At 40.9% G+C, this 16,688-nt stretch overlaps 1 pseudogene; it reads left to right on the top strand.

Annotated features, from left to right (window-relative positions):
• Nucleotides 1-16,688, top strand: part of LOC143115295 (uncharacterized) — a 41,355-nt pseudogene that overhangs the window by 14,009 nt on the left and 10,658 nt on the right.

A 16,688-nucleotide genomic window follows, 5' to 3' on the forward strand; every position in this document is an offset into this window, starting at 1 on the left:
CATGAGCCTACTGTGGTTTAGATTTGTATTGCAGTAAGACAAATATTTGGTTAGACTAGGCTAGCTAACTTTACACAACGTAACTTAATGCTCTGAAGTCGCGGTCAACATGACATCCAAAACTTTTTGATCACCAAGTTCAAATTTCCAGGTCAACCATAATTCTGATTATTTTTAATATCATCCTGAATTCCTGAAACATACCAAACGAAGTACATTCTGTGGCTATTGAAATTTGGGTACTAACGTGTTAACTGTAACCCACCCTCTGAAGCCTTTCGTGACACATAGAAAATACTTTTTAATGAACCTGACGTGTTCTTCATTCTCTGATTCTAAAAATGTCATTTTTGAGTCATTAAAACTTAATACAAAGGGGTTTTGAGCCATTTTAAATCGCTGAGCTGCAGCGCTGCGCGTTTGTAGACTGTGCGCTCCTCCTCCTTCTACTGACAGCCAGGGCGTATACATTTCTTCTACGGCTGCAAACGGGATTCACTCGCAGTTAACCAAATATTTCTTTATTAGGGCAGGGCAGGCATATTTCTGGCTATTAAATTATTTCTAAACCAGTCTGCTAAAGTCTGTGTAGGGTTTTCCAGGCTCCATTTCTTTTTACGAGACATCCTGCTCACAAGAGCCATCTGTTGGTTGTTTGGGTTGTTGCAGCATCGTTGCAGCGTCACTGGAGAAATACAAATTAAAGTTGCATGATCGCGTGTGAGGTCATGTGCGAATCATGCGTGAAGCCGGCCAATTTGAAGTAATGCCCACTGTACAATAATAGTATGCATGGGTAGCATACTAATGACGAAAGTGTGACATTACTCATGTCATAGTAGATCACATCCTGAGGGTATAAGCTTTCAGAATATATATGGTTTATATGGTTGAATCGGTTTTTCCTTCATGTTAAAGACCAAAATATATTAGGTGTACACTTTTTTCACCTAGATCCATAAAATCCCATTTATTTCAATTGGGAATTTACTTACCGTAATAGGCTGTAGAAATCTTCAGCTGTGAGTTTGGAAAGTCCATCGCACATTGTTGTCATGTGGGGGCATAGACAAACAAAATGAAACAGGTTTGGTTTTTAATTCATAAAGGACATTTGTAGGGGTTATAAATTACAATCAGCATCTATTACATCAATAAAAACTTCTAACAACAACATTGCTCTTCAGTAAGATAAGGTTATTCACTAATGAATTTGGACTCAATGGCCCCTATTTTCTGACCTGGCGTATGGTGGAAAACGGGTTATTTTCCCAGCGCAAAGTTTATTTCTTATTTTGCACGTCTCTCTTTTTGAGCAATGCGCCAAGGGGTGTGGCAATTAACGACCTGAGGAGGGGTCTGGCGTATTGTCTAAGAATCGCTATCGTACACTACCTAAAACGCATTTCGCCACTGACCAAGAGAAACCTAGTCAGAAGTCCATGGCGAGTTGTTTATATGTTATTTTATGAGCGCATTATCAACAGTGATGGGCGGGTGCACAACGCACCATGCTTCTCATCCACAAACATGCACTGGTGCACATCCATACAAAACATTACAAATTACACGATTACAATGGGAAACATAATTAGAATAAAGATATTACGTAATACATCTCACAGTGAGTAGTTATTCACCATCATTTGCAAATTGGTAATGACCGATAAAAGTGATTAGGCGAGGCGAGAGGCAAATATGAAGCACGGCTGAAGACTCACTGTTATAGAGATATAAGCAGCAGGATATATGTCCATAGGTTTTTTATTCAGTCATTCGAACATTATTGGGGTAAGTGTTGCTTTCTTTCTAACTATGTTTTCTATGGTTTCCAGTCAATAGTGAAAGTAACTGTGTAAACATCAACTGTTTTGTCGTTGACTATGAGACCACGGTGAAGTTAGTTTCACTTTGCCAATGAGTTCAAATAATAGACGAGTGCAAATGCATGTGGGCTATACTCTGCTATAGGTTTTAGTAAAGCATGGTTTAGTGGAATAACTGCGAAATTTGTTCAAACTATTCGCCAGTGACCATGTCTTTTAGACTGTCATGATAGGGCCCAATGTGTTGATTGAGCCCTTATAGTAAGTAAGTTGTTTGATATGGATCTTTCCACCGGCATGGGAGCTAGCATGTTAAACCACTTAACGCAACAGTTTACCACTTGTAATACCACATTATACCATGTGTGGCTGTTGTATTATATACAACGCAAGTCAGTGGAGGAGTGTCCTGTGGCTGCGTTTATAGTGTTTTTATGAAAAATAGTATTATGTAGTGTTTTTATGAATTTGAATTTTGGTGTGGTGAAGCTGTGGTGAAATGGCAGGGTTAATGTAAGCTAAATAAATAGGCTTGGTGCCAAGAATGGCCGATAAGGACTTGAAGCCTGGAGTTACTGGTCAGCAAGGTTAGGGGTCAGAAAAAGTAATTAGCATGAAGCCTCAGCTACCTATGTCTACCCTAATTTGGGGAAGAAGACATAGGAGATGTCTTCTATTCTGAGTTCACACAAAGGGTGACGATTACTTGACAGGGGTATAAGAGCCATGTACAAAATGTCAGAATCAGCTTAATTTATGAACTAATGCTCACAACACAGTCTGGATTGCACTGAAGCTACACATCTTAAAGTATTCTTTCACTTTGTCTAAATTATTCTGAGTTTTAATCAGTGGATTGGAATTTGACACAACACATTCAAGACAACTAGAATCCACTTGGCTTTTTTAAACTCAGCCCATATCATCAGACATGCTAACTGCAAACTGTTATTGAGCTCAATTAAGGTCAGACATGTTAAAGCTAATAAAACAGTTAAACCATCATCAGATGACAAGTAGAAAAATAATGCATTTAATTAAAGGAACATTCAAAACTGATCATTTAACACTGATGTTTGCCTTTTGTATTTGTCATTTCACACTTGAACTTTAGGGACAAGAGAAGTCCAACATGGCTCCAGTCCTGTGTTCCAAAACAGATCTGTCCCCTTCAGACCAACAAGCTCTGGTCGAGTTAAGGACTGTATCCGTGGTGCTGGTGGACTGTTGTAGAACACTGGGCCAGCAAAAGACAGACGACAGCAACAGAAAGCAGCCCAACACTCGTAAGATCTCTCTCTCTCCCTTCAGTCACTCACTCTGACATGAGATTATATACAAAACTGACATGAAATTATATACAAAACTGATATTTGAGCACATGTCATTATAAAAGTAAATAAATCAAAGGGCCACACCAGGGTAGGAATTTCACGGCGGCCACGACGGCCATGGCCGTCGTAGCCCCTTGCGTTGGCCGTGACGCCCCTTTGAAAATCAGAGGTTTACAGGCCACGGTGGCCTTGGTGCCCCTTCTTAAATATTCTGATTTGCGTCCTACTAATAGCGATATATATTTAGCCTATGGCCTGTCAAAATAATCTTAGCATTCACAGCGCAAATTACGCAGTGGAGAAAGTGACAGCGCAAGAAAGAAAGTGCGTCCAAATTAACCCATTCTTCTCAGTTGAACTACTCACGAAGTAGCCTACTCATCACACAGACATCACAAGTATCACATGAAAGAGCTTTTTCTCAGCTTTTAAACGATGTTAGCCGCTAATTGCTGTGGTGAACGGTTCGCGAGAAAAGTAAATAATATCATTCAATTTAATCATAAATTCTACTGAAGGTTTTGCGTCCATCTCCCTACCCATTCATCTCGGTGGAATACTTCACGAACCCTTCGTTTAACATACGACAAACCATATATCAGAATAAACAGCAGACCTTACCGAACAGAAAGGTGTAAAGCAGTCCCCTGTACAGTTAGCCGTTCCAGACTAATCCCGTTTTGAATTTGCAGTAAATTTCAACATACATGGATGTCTCCAAATTTGGGATTTAAGTTTTACACTGTGTTTAAATTGTTCCACATTATTTCATAACGGGCCAAATACAAAATAAATATTACAAATGTCACCTAGATATCGGTAAATCAGAGGACAGCTGACTATAAGAGTTTGTGAAAGTAACCGATCACAAAATGCTAAGCATGCATCTAGGCTATTTGAGTTTCTTAAAGCTGAGCTGTGCTTAAATTGTTCAATACATGATTTCATAACAGGCCAAATATAAAATAAATGTTAAATATAGCCTAGATATCTGAAAATATTAGATGATCAGATGATTTACAGTTATATGTAATATGTCATGTTTTATGTTTTTGTAATGTTTCATAGTGATACAGGTCTACTGCAGTGAATACAACTTTGATCATTTTTATAGCATACTACTGTACTGTATAGTTAACTTTGGCCTTGGTGCCCTGACATGTGGCCTTTGTGCCCCCCACCAAATATGCCCAACTGAAGGCCAAGTGGCCTTGCCCCTAAAATGGTGAAATTCCAAGCCTGGGCCACACAACACAACGTTCCATACTGGATTTGGCTTGCAGGGTCTAAATAACTAGCTGGTAAAACCAGATTTATTCTCTTCATCAGTCTGGCCTCATATTCGGGTATCGTTTTCAACTCTAGCATCGTAATGGCCGTAGTCTTTATGTCAACTTTGAAATCATTGGTCATTCTAATGGCCATGCTTGATATTCACAGCATGTTGAATGGTATTGTCATGTTGTCATTCATATTGTTGACACAAAAAATCCCATGAATACCGTATGTTTTAATTCCATATCGCCCACCCTTACTCCTATAACATGATGTAATAAAACTGTTCATGTTTTATGTGTTGTGCATATGTGTGTGTTCTCATATATATATATATATATGTGTGTGTTTGTGTTTTGGCAAAAGCATCATCCTCGGAGACCCCAGCATTCCCCTCCATGTCACATACAGAGACAGAGATATCCAAAAAACACTCCTGTTCTGTGTGTGGTAGAAAGTTCCACTTCCGGTCTCAGCTCAGGAAACATCATTATGTCCACACAGGTAGGAGGCCACACTACTGCTCCTTGTGTGGTAGGGGCTTCACTTCACTTAGCGATCTCAAAACGCATCAGCGGATTCACACTGGAGAAAGGCCTTACTCATGCCCCCAGTGTGGCAAGAGTTTTGGGCGACAAGCCCATCTGAAAGTCCATCAGCACACTCACACAGAAGAGAGGCCATTCCTGTGCACTGACTGTGGTAAGAAGTTTACCCGTAAAGGAAATCTCAAAATACACCAGCGCACTCACACAGGAGAGAGGCCGTACCACTGTGATCAGTGTGGCAAGAGCTTCACTGGAGGGGACAAGCTCAAAATACACAAGCGGACTCACACAGGAGAGAGGCCATTCCAGTGCACTGATTGTGTTAAGAAGTTTACCTGTAAAGGAGATCTCAGAAAACACTTGCGCATTCACACAGGAGAGAGGCCATTCTGTTGTAATCAGTGTGGCAAGAGCTTCACTCAAGGGTGCCATCTCAAAAAGCACCAGCGCATTCACACAGGAGAGAGGCCATTCTGTTGCAATCAGTGTGGCAAGAGCTTCACTCAAGGGGAGGGTCTGAAAACACACCAGCGCATTCACACAAGAGAGAGAGACCGTACCGCTGCGATCAGTGTGGCAAAAGCTTCACTCAAGGGGAGAATCTGAAAACACACCAGCACATTCACACAGGAGAGAGGCCACATTTTTGCACTCAGTGTGGCAATAGATAGATAGATAGATATATACTTTATTGATCCCCAGGGGAAATTCAAGTAAATAGTTATTCTACTCTTCAATGTCTAAAAAAACACCAGTGTAAACATTCCGATCAGAATATGTAGACTTGCCCTGAGATATTCTATTTCAAGTTCTGTGTTCCAGTTTTTCAACAGTTATGTTTCTCCATGTGTGATGTTTCTATTAAAATATGTGTATGAATGTATTGGGAGTTATTGCGTATTTCATGCCAATGCATTATTCCTCTCTAGGTGTGGTAGCATGTATGAATTTTGTGGAGAGTTTTGCACATTGGTGAATGTGTATCATATATTTGTGTTATAGTATCCCAGAAATTCTGAACCTAGATCTAAGCCTCGACATTTGGAGTCTATTAATTTAGCTTTGGGACACACATACACATAAACACACACTCACTTTGAAGCTATTTATTGAGCATAGGCATTCTTTTCCCAGCCAGCAGCCAGACATAATATTGAGATCTGGCCTGATGAACATGGCCAAGGAGAGAGGGGGCCCTAATTGCAGTGCTGTGCAAAGTCAGTCTATGAGCAAAGTTCTTGTAAATGAACCAACGGCATTACGTTTGTATTTAGGATCTTTCTCATGGTATTACATTTGCAAATAGATATGGCTTAGTTATTAAGCAGGCTTCAGTTAGACTGGCCAGCATTTAAAGTATAGCGCCCACAGTGTCACTCACAGCAATCAGGATTGTACTCCATCGTTTTGGATGGTACCTTGGAATTTCTTTGGTATGTTATCTGGCCGTACCCCAGCAACATTGTGGCCTTGACCAGAGAGAGTCTACCATGGTGAAACAACATGTGCACTGGGCATGTCATGTCTATGTAGTACAGTTGCCTGTTGGCATACAATAAATGCTTTTCTTTCTCCCTATTTCTATTTGTATATTATATGTACATTGATTTCTGTACAACAAGGTGTGTGTACATTGGGAGTCACTGGGTATTTCAGTGTTCAAGGTTATACAGTGGTATATTCTGATGGGGTGTGTTTGTGTGATATGGGTTTTTTGGTACTCACTTTTTATATGGTGAGTAACAACATATATGAAAGGCATTGTTACAATACAGATACACAAACCCAAATATACTTCCCTCCCACCCCTACCACATGGGATACAACACAACTATCAGTGTAGCACAGTCAGTATAGAACAGTCCACTTAGTGTCTTAGTTTGTATTGTCCGAGGAGTAGCGTCATTAATCTTGGCAGAAGAAAGTTCAAGAAAACAAATCTCTAAGAATGTATTCAGCCAATGCTATGGGCTAAGTTGTGGGGTGGAACCCAAACATGAATAATGATCTTTGTAGACCTTTCCTTCATGCATTCAAGTTTAGAGTCATCATTGAGAAGGTGTAAAACAGGATCCATAGGAAGTTGAATATCAATGAGATGAATGTAACACCTTATTCCAAAAATCATAAATCTTAGGGCAGTCCCACATTATATGCATAAAAGTCACCAAAACATTTTGTGAGCACAAAGCACACAATGGATGTGGAGCTTGACCGATTCAGTGTCTGACTTTAGGAGTAAGATAAGCTCTATGAGATCTTCATATGAATAGACTGATTATTAAGGTTTTGAGAGGAGGTATGATATGGGTTCACTCATTAATATAACCTATTGATGATGCACAAAGTAATTTTTTGACCAATGCTACTGGGCAATGTCCTGAAATTTGTTGTCTTGGCACATTCACATTAATGTTGGGCAACATTTTTTTAATGAATTAGAATTAGATAATTATCAGTAGGCAAATTATCACCAGTAAGATATCATGATCATACAACAAAAATTAATCAGGGGGAACATGTTGCCCAGAAATTTGCTTAAAAAAAAAAAGAAATTACCCCATGTATCATCTTAAGAATGCATAGGCTACTAGCACAGAGGGGAAACCATATGCACACAAACAGACTTGTAATCATTAGAAGACGCACAACAACTACATTATCCAAAGAGGGCCTGCTTTTGTGATATATTCAGAACTTAAAATGTAAAATGTAAAATGTAATGCATTGAAAAAAAAAATAGATGTACCGCAGAGCGGTACAAAATATGACCGCCGCCCAGTCCAGCACATTTTTTCCACAAAAAGAAATCACGCTGAAAGGCCTATATGATTCTAACTGTCTCACTAAATTGCATTATCCACACTCAATTCTCACTGGTATCTGCTAGACAACAAGTACCAAAACATGATTAGTTCATAGATTTCACATGTAAAATTCATTTTATACAACCCCACCTCCATCTTGCCTGTTCATAATTATGAGAAATTCTTGATTGTTTGTGTTATGTTTATGTTATGTGTGTGTGTGTGTGTGTGTGTGTGTGTGTGTGTGTGTGTGTGTGTGCGTGCTTGTGTGTGTGCCTGCGTATGTGCCTGTGCATGGAAGCGTACATATGTCTACTGTGTGAGTATGTGTCATACGCAGTGCCGGCCCAAGCCTTTTGGGGGCCCTAAGCAGAATTTGATTTGGGGGCCCCCTCCCACAACGCAGTCACCTGTGCTTGGTGATAATTGACAACTTCACACTATAATGTCATATTATAAATTAATACAGTGAGGTTATGTATTAATACAGCGACTGATTATGAACTACTGTCCCCTTGGACACAGATGCATAAGGACCCTCTCCCCCTACCCTCTTTGTGCAAATGTGGGTACAAACGGGTGTGTGTGTGTGGGGGGGGGGGGGGGTTAGATGTGATTTATTTGAAACATTCATATTCAAAGTGAAGCACTAAGGGTGGTTTACTGAAGTTGAATTGACAAATAACAAAATACAACAGCATTTGTATTTGTTGTAAACAAGTACATCAGTTTAATGACTTGTTTTTCATCAGATTTGCTGAACAAATCCGCAAATGTGCATTAAATGAGCAATTTTCAACTACAAAATAAAAACAAAACAGACAAACATTAATAATCAAAAATAAAATGTCCCAAAAAATAGATAATTATTCCTACTTCGTTCCTGGTTTTTAGGCATCTGCAACTCTGCAGTGGACGAATCTGCAATGATTAAATAAATACATAAATAAATAAAAAATGTGTCGTGTCATATTAACAGGCTATGTAACCATTTGCCATCAAGAAAACCTCACCTTCTGGTAGGTAGAGTTAGGTAGAGGTAGAGATGTGCTCCAAAGGACTCCAACAGTGTCTCTGAAAAAAAAAAATATTGCATAAGTTTATTGAGTTTATTTTGCTATCATTACTTACACTCAAATAACAAGCAATTCCACATGTAACAATTCATATTCTATTGGCAAATGAGGCATACTCAAAAGAGTATACTTAATTGCAGTATGGTGAACGCTTAACATGGTGATCTACTGCAGCCTAAATATTAGGGTAGCACCGCTACATCACTTGCCACTATCTTAATCAAATGTAAATTTATTTTCATCACAGAAGTCTCCCCACCCAACATGGTATATTTTCTCAAACACTACCATCTCTCTCCAAAGATCTTAGAGCAGAGCGGACGTACTGTTCCATCTTTGCCTATGAAGCTGGAACGTTACCGATGCCCAGAGTCGCGCTAGTCAGTGGGTTGGGTTGGGACTGGGAGCCTGGGCTTAGTCTGTTGTTGCTATCAGACTTACCACTATGTCACATATTATAGAGCAGTAATAAACTATCAACACTTTCAGGTGCGAAATCAGAAACAATCCCTCTGTGGTAAATGTGCCTTCAGCTACGTTTTCATGTAGCTACTGTAGTGCTAATGTCCACTTCAGTCAGCTAGCTAACTTTAATTTACGACATAATAAGCCCACCTAGAGCTAGGGTACATGCTTGATTGAACATCCAAAACAATCCCAATATCCTTGACATCTGAAATACATCTAGATAAATATATATTAATGGGAGACATTTCTCTGTTGATGGCGGAGATTTAGCTCTGGTGATGGCTTAACGTTATATTAGATCATGACAGCTAGCTAGCTACCTCAAGCACAAAACAGACTGTAAATAATCATGCAAAACATACCTGTATCTTGCTCGTTTTTCTCCTCCTCTGTCATTTTCTTCGTTCTGTTTTCGGCACCAGAGGGATACGTCCTTTTTTGTGACTTGTCTGAACATTACCGTCTCTTCCGATTGTTGAACTTGATGCAGTGTCTGCACGAATTGTATATGCACCCGAGGTGTCTACTTTATGCGCGTGACTCAAAGGCTGGCAGACACAGTAGCAGTAGGCAGGCATATTAATCATGAAATCATAATTTTCTTGATTTGAATGATAATTGTTTCATTTATTCATTCATTGATGTCACTTGTTTACGTTATTTATTATGTAAAAAAAAAAAAAGAAACTCGATTGGGGGCCCCCTGGTGGCCAGGAGGCCCCAAGCAGCCGCTTAGTTCGCTTATGCCTCGGGCCGGCCCTGGTCATACGTATGATTACTGTGAATGTGTGTGTGTGTGTGTGTGTGTGTATCTGTTTGTGCACATGTGTGCACATGAACTGGGTTAACATGACCCCTGGAGGCAAATATACGGAAAAAATGGTCATCCTAGGTCCTACAGTTCTCAAGATATTCACAGAGAACTGTGTCTGGCCTACCCTCCTTTCGGGGGGTCCAGTCCAGCGGGGGGGCTACAGATCAAAACGAAAAACGATGGTTCCATGCTATCCCATGGAAAAACGATGGTTCCATGCGTGCAGTTTTGACCATGTCAGCCAGAGATATTGTGATGAAAACACCTAATTTTTTGCTTTTTAATTTTTAACTAGGTGGCGCTATACATGAAATAAGTGGTAATGGGATGGGTTGAGATCAACATACAAAAAAAAGGTGGACCTCCTAGGCCCTACGGTTCTCGAGATATTCACAGAAAACTGTCTCCGGCCACCTACAGGCCAGTTGGTGTATAGTAACATAAATTAATTTATTGTGTGGCCCCCCATGAACGGAATTCCACGAAACTTGGCGTGCATTCAGAGGGTGTCATAATGATCCTACACTTCCAATTTCATGCAGTTTTGACTATGTTAGGTCACAGATACCTGCGATTACAACACCTCATTTTTACTTTTTTGTGTTTAACTAGGTGGCGCTATACATGAAATGAGTGGTTATGGAATGGGTTGACATGGCCCCTTGAGATCAACATACAAAAAAAAAACGGTCCTCCTAAACCTTACGGTTCTCGAGATATTCACAGAAAACTGTGTCTGCCCTACCCTCCTTTCGGGGGGTGCAGTCCAGCGGGGGGGCTACAGATCAAAACGAAAAACGATGGTTCCATGCTATCCATATGGGGTTACATGCCCACCAAGTTTCGTCTACCCCGGTCTTTCAGTGTCCCGGGAATCATTGACGGAAATTTGGACATGCGAAAAAGAAAAAAAAAAAAGAAAAAAGAAAAAAAAAAATCTGACTAAACCTATATGACCGCCGCTTCGCTGCGCGGCGGTCATAATAATTTCAAAATATATTTTAACCACTGAATGTTCGTTTTTGAATATGCAACATAAAGCCTCGTGCAGCGTAAATATTAATTTCTCATCCTGTACGCAAGGGGGCGGTGGTCCTTCAGGCTTTAGGCTTTTTTTAGGCTTGCTCCGATACTTAAAGATGAACTGAACTGGAATTTGAAGTAAAGGTGATATAACAGATGTATTTTATTTCTTCTCATTGGTACAATGATTAAAATGGCTGAATTTATTAAAAGGGATAAAATTGTACGTTGAAAGTGGTGTTGTTGTTACACGGGCGCCGCCATGTTGGATTTCAACAATCGGCTACGTCACTGGCATGGTAAGCTACTCTGCACTAGCACTAGCAGCCATAGCAGATAATGAGTCTGAGGCTAGCTGACATGGCTGAGGAAACTAACATTAGGCCTAGCTGAGTTACATATTGGCCATAAGCCATTTATCATAGGCTAGCCTACATCACAAAATCTCATACAAAATGAAACCAAACTAGTGAAACAAAGGCGAACACTTTAACAGGGGAAATTAATTTGGCATGAATCATACTGAACGCTATTTTGTCAATGAGCAGAAACACACACGACATTCAAACTATTGATAAGATGTGCACTATGGAAACTGGTCTGTAACTTTGGACGAATAAATGCCATTGACTTGCCATATCCTGACTTAAAAAACCCTTTTCTTGCTTACTTTATCGCAAACTCGGTGGAACAGCTTGTAGTCTTTTTCAATTCATAGAAAGGCGAGCCCACAGTCTATGTGCCATGGAGCCTAAGTTTCAACTTCGGCTTCGTTCATTCAATGCAGTCACTGGTCGCAATTACAAAGTCTGGGAAGGTTCGTTCAATCGTTTAAAGTTTTAAGTGCAGTAGCCTATCTGTCTCCTTTGGAATAATATCTCAAAGTAGCCTCAGGTGAGGTCCAGTGTTAGATAGGCTACCATACGATCCAACCTAGGAAAGGGCTAGCAGCTAACACCTTGGAAACACTCTTATGTCAAACTCCACAAGCTAGCACTCCGACCATAGAGAGTAAACCATGACTCCGACGATATCACAGATCGATAATAATGCTTTTACTAGCTGGTAACTAAACCACAGCGGGTCTGTAAACAGAATCCAATGTCCCTTTCTACTCACCCTGAAGCCAGTTGTTCACCGTCTCAGGACAGATTGTTGATGCGAGGGAGTTTAACTCGCAGTACTGCTATCCAAGAGACTCGTGCAATATCAACATCCACAAGGTAAAAATCTGCAAACTCTCCACTAACGTTAGCCTAAAATAAACGGCAAACTCGTGTATCCTCCGTGTATCTGGGGTCAACTTGGGGTAACGAAGTTTTTAACAGTTTCAAGGGAGGGAGAGAGAGAGCCCGTGTGAGTTGCTGTTACTAGTGCCAGTAGTCCATACTGCGTTAGCCTACATTGACGTGACAATGCGTGTTATATAGCTTATTTGTATATGCACGTAGCCTTCGCATAGGCCTAATGTAGTGGTGGTGAGTGAGTATGCAGTTGTGTGGAGGATGTACAGTAGGCAATGTATGTGTGTGAGGGATGGAGGGAGACAGAGAGACAGCGTGCGTGTTGCTGTCTCAAGCGCCCCTCGTCCAGTTTTCTACATGACCTAGGCTAGGTCTACAGTAGCCTATGTTGTGCCGCACAAAATGTATCTATGTTGTACATTGCACAAAATGTATACCCCCCGAAATAAACACATACATAAATAAACACATTTTTCCCGTCACTTTGGCTTCCTTGAACATTTTCCCTACGTTTCGCCACTGCTTTGCAACAGATAGATTCCAGTGTCCATGCTCCGGCAGCGCCCACACAGTCATTTTCACCCAAATGATCCTACTGAAGGTTGAGCTGGAGCCTGAAACCCATCTAGTGGTAGTCAAGACACTACAGGCCTGTCCCTCACAGGCTCAAATTTGTAACCCATGCCATTAAAATTACAAATTTTCGTGTATACATAATATGCTGCAGCTGTTGCCTATAGAACTTCTCAGGTCCTACCATGCCAGTGACGTCATTGAACCTGGCAGCGTTCTAATACTAACAAACGCAATTTTGGTGTTGCTTAAAAAAGGCTACGTATTGATTTTTTTAAATTATTTTTTTAGTGTCATTTATTTTTAATTGTCATAATCAACACATTATCAATGTTGATTCTTTCAGTTCAGTTCATCTTTAAGAAGCAAACGTGTCTTGTTTATGCGTTAGATATAGCCTATTAAGCTTTGTTTTTGCATTACAAGGGGATTGGCAAGATAGGGTAGAGTATTGTACGCTTGCAGTAGCCTACGACTTTGGTGTTGTTAAGTTGATATCTGCGTGAAGTCTCCACTTCATGTTCTTGGTAGCCTAACTTTCCAAGCGCGCGATGCAAAGATCGGAAGGTCGTCACCTCGCGCCTCCAACGGTTGTTGTTTCTGGCTACGGAGGTCACGCGGCTCACGCCCGTTCATCCTTGGTCAGTTTGAAGGCGACATCTCACTCTGCGTTCCCTGGGGGTTTCTGGCCAAATTAATGATCTGTAGTCAATGCACCCTCTCTCTCTCTCTCTCTCTCTCTCTCTCTCTCTCTCTGTCTCTGTGTGTGTGTGTGTGTGTGTGTGTGTGTGTGTGTAGATGGATGAGACCCATCAGCATCTGGATATGAGTCACAAACAAGCCTGCATCAACCTGGAGAAGGCCACTCAATTCATCACACAAGCATTTCAGGTAGACTAACATGATCTCACACACCAATGAATTTGTAGCATGACAGACTGAGACTGTTTGCCATCACTGCGACTCCTTTGCTTTGTCTATCCTCCAGCTCAGTAGCATCAATGGTGAAAAGCACCTTCTACAGTAGGTATACTACAGTGGTGTATTATGATGGTTCCACACATCAGAACTGGTACCACAGGCAAAATCATTTTTATTTCTGAACCGTAGGCTACCTTCACAAGATACAATTTTCTGTTAGTTGGAAGGTAGCAGCCCTCCCACCTGCTAGTCTGCTGACACCTTTGATTGTGTGTTTTGAAATCAATGACGAAGAATATTCACACTGGACAGCTTTTCTTATTGGGTCTCACTGGATGGTAAAAGTTGCCATGACTGTCAGGTGCATTAAAGCTGTTCTATAGAGTATTTATAACAGCTAACCACCTTAAAGGACATGTGAACACTAACAACAGCACAGCTGGTACTGGTCAGAGCCTTCTAGGATGCCAGTTTGGTTCTTTTGGCAGATTGGTTGACAATGGCATGCTGTGATAGCCTGACCACACACACCTGGATCTCCTTTCTGGGAGATACTAGTCTGGAACCCCATAATTCACTAACGTTTCCATCGTTTCCAGATAAGCTGCCAAATCAGCGACTATAGTTATAGTTATAGCTCTATAGTTTTGAAATCGAAAGTGGCTGTGGTAAACGGTAGTGATAGAAACGCATGGGGTTTAGTTCATAATGCCAATATGGTAGGGGTGTAACGGTACACAGAAGTCACGGTTCGGTTCATACTTCGGTTCGGACATCACGGTTCGGTACGAGTTCGGTACAATGGAGGGAAAAGCAAAACCAAAAATGCAGAAAGCAATTTTTTTTTTTTATTGTGTATCAGGCTGTACCAGTGTCATACAGTCTCTTCCCTAAGCTATCTGCAACAGCCTGAAGTGTGTAAGATGTAGGCTAAACAGTAGCCTACAATAAGTACCCAGACTCCATCTGTAAGTTGTAAACAAAATAAGACAATCAGCTATAAAACTTAAAATAGGCCTACAGCATCTCTTATTTCTGAAAGTGCAAATTACATAGAATAATGATTTTTAAAAATCCACTTAAGCAAGACCTTTAACATCTGTGTTTAGTTGTATATGGAAGGGTCTACAATTTGCCTCAATATTTTTCAGTGTGTGTACAGTAATAATCTACCCTACTAACTATGAAAATATCACACTATTTTGCCTTCTTTTAAAAAACGAAATTGCTCGTTTCATTTCATAAACAGACTACAACTAAGTCACATGACTTTGCCCTTCGACGTTAACTCACCGTAGCATGGTTTGTTTATTAGCCTGGTTAGCGTTGACACTTACCAGCTCCTCATGTGAGAAGTTACAAGTTACCCCAACATAAAGGTAATTACCACGCGATTTACATGGCTTTCTGTCATTACGAAATCATTTAATTTAAGACATAGGTTTTGGCTCTTTTTGTATGTGTATCCAAAGGCTGGTGAAGCGCAGGGGAAGTTTTTTTTTTTTTTTTTCATTTCAGTGATTGGTAGCCTACATCATCTGGGTGATTGCTTCGAATATGTGTAGCATATATTTCCACTCACATACCCAACAACTGCTAAACAACGCCGACACACAGTTTGTTATCCACCACTCTCTCGCCTGTACTACTGTAACTGAAGTTCTCAAACTTGCGAAGAGACCAGCGGATCCTCTATGTGTGTCGCCACCTTAGTGCTACTATCTCTGACTGACTGACTCGACCAACGACCTGACAAAAAAAACATAGGCGCCAATCAGAGCTTCAGAGCTAAGGCGAGGCTACAGATTAGCGTTAGGTGTCGCTAAAGAACTCCCGTAACTCTCGCTACTTAACAGTAGCCTAATTGCGCATGACATTAATTAATCCGCACACGAGTTTTATGTTTTTTTATACCGTGTATTCTCCGTGTAAATTCATGCACCGAACCGTGACGCCCGCACCGTTTCGGTTCAATACGAATACATGAACCGTTACACCCCTACAATATGGCAGTTGTCTACACATATCCCGCCCCTTCCGCAGCTAAAAGTCAACATGTGAATACATCGCGGCAATCATGTTGTGTGTTGTGAATACATCGGACCAATCATGTGTTGTGATCTCTCCGCTTGAACAAGTTTGGTGTCGTGAAGCCTTGTGCGCAGTTCTGCCCGAAATAGATGCCCGATAAGTACCCAAAGTGTTGCAATATGGCCGCCGAGTGGAGTGACTTGCCTAAAGGGACTTTGCACTTACCTTCAAAAGTCATTTTAAACGTTACCATGTTTGCTGTTGGTATGTATCAGCATGAAGTAGGTAGAAACCAGGAGCTCTGCGTGTTGATTGGCCGTCTGGAGGAGAGGGAGGCGGAGACTGAGAGGAGCCTGACGGAGCATGTGCAGTCAAACCGACAGCTGACACTGAAGATTGAAGAACTACAGAAACTCCTGGAGGAAAAAGACAACTCACTTACACAAGCCAATCAGGTGTGTGTGTGTGTGCGTGTGTGTGTGTGTGTGTAGAGGAAGAAAACTCACTGAGTTGCAAATTCACATTTACTCTGTAATTCCATTAGAGATTACTATGCACAGTACATGGCAAATTAGTTTTAGGTGTAGAGTGTGTGTTGTATGATTTCAGCCCACCCCCCTCTGTCTGTGTGTGAGTGAGTGAGAGAGATGAGCAGGATTTTAACAGACATAATGTGTGTGTGTGTTCATAAAGACTGTGGCTCTCCTGAAGAATGAACTAAGGGATGTTCAACAGTTTGAAAGCCAGC

The sequence above is a fragment of the Alosa pseudoharengus genome, unplaced genomic scaffold (assembly GCF_046254945.1).
Source record: "Alosa pseudoharengus isolate Yale_2024_CS ecotype anadromous, Long Island Sound unplaced genomic scaffold, YU_APseudo_1.1 YU_APseudo_1.1_scf_9, whole genome shotgun sequence".
In the NCBI taxonomy this organism is placed as follows: domain Eukaryota; kingdom Metazoa; phylum Chordata; class Actinopteri; order Clupeiformes; family Clupeidae; genus Alosa; species Alosa pseudoharengus.